The following is a 1,478-nucleotide window of genomic DNA, read 5'->3' on the forward strand; positions in this document are numbered from 1 at the left end:
GGGGGGAAAAAATGGAAACAGTGACAGACTTTATTTTCTTGGGCAGATGGTAACTGTAGCCATAAAAACATATCTATATATGTTCATATAAAAATACTTTTCTTTTTTTAATATAAATTAACTCACATACTCTTTTTTTTTTTTTTTTTTTTCCGTTTTACAATGTGATTTGGAGATTCCAACACACCAGGGCATAGAGGTGCTTTCACTCCCTTTTTTAAATAGCTGCATAAAATTCCATCACAGCATTTATTTAACCATGATCCCAGGGAGAGCAAATGTTTCCAGTCTTCTATTCTACTACTACAGTGAATAACATGGTGTAACAATCACTGTGGAATTCTGTGACTACCTACGTAAGATAAATGCCTAGAAATGAAATTTCTGGTTCAAATTGCATGTGCATTTTAAATTTTAATAGCTATTGTTACAGTGCTCTTCGTAGAGGCTGTATGAATTTATACACTTTCTGGCCTTCTATGAGAACATCTGTTTTCTCGCATCTTAGTGAACATACTTCATTAAACTTTTTGATCTTTGCTAACATAAATGAAGACAGTGATCTCAGTATAATTCTAATTTTCATGGTTTTTATTACACATGAAATAGGGCATCTCTGCACATATTTGAGTTTGGGGGCTTTATTTATTGATTCATAGAAACCTTTTACATCTCAGAAATTCAGCCATTTGTTTTGATCTCATTTGTAATTTTTTTCAAGTTTGTCATTAATTTTCTGACTATGCTTATGGTAATTTTTATGAGGTTGAAATCTGCATTAAAATTTATCAGTATTTCTGGGCTTCTGATTTACATTTCCATAGCTAGCAAGGAGTGCTGCAGTCCAAAATTATAAAGAAATCTTCTGATAATTTATTCTAAGATTTTTATGGGTTAATATTTTACATTTAAACCTTTGATGCATTTGGAATTTATCTTGCCTGAAGCATATGGCTCAATCTTGTTTTTCCTAAATGACTCACTGCACCCTGCTCACTGCTCCAATTGTCTTGCTGTATCTAACTGTTCGCTGAACCCAGGGTAGGCAAGCACAAGTTGGGAAGCTGGAAGAAAACTCAAAGAGCTGTAGAACTGCAGACAAGTTTATTCTCTCTAGGCTCAAAAACAGCCCTAGTGAAGTAGAAATTGCTATGCAGTCAGTATAGAACATTGAGACCTCTGTCTTCTTTTCAGTAAACATCTCGCTCCATTAGCATAAAACTATATCCTTTGTCTGTGGAAAATTCTGAAAGAGATGGGAATACCAGACCACCTGACCTGCCTCTTGAGAAACCTACATGCAGGTCAGGAAGCAACAGTTAGAATTGGACATGGAACAACAGACTGGTTCCAAATAGGAAAAGGAGTACGTCAAGGCTGTATATTGTGACCCTGCTTATTTAACTTCTATGCAGAGTACATCCTGAGAAACGCTGGACTGGAAGAAGCACAAGCTGGAATCAAGATTGCCGGGAGAA

The sequence above is a fragment of the Bison bison genome, unplaced genomic scaffold, assembly GCF_000754665.1.
Source record: "Bison bison bison isolate TAMUID 2011002044 unplaced genomic scaffold, Bison_UMD1.0 scf7180017864091, whole genome shotgun sequence".
NCBI lineage: Eukaryota > Metazoa > Chordata > Mammalia > Artiodactyla > Bovidae > Bison > Bison bison.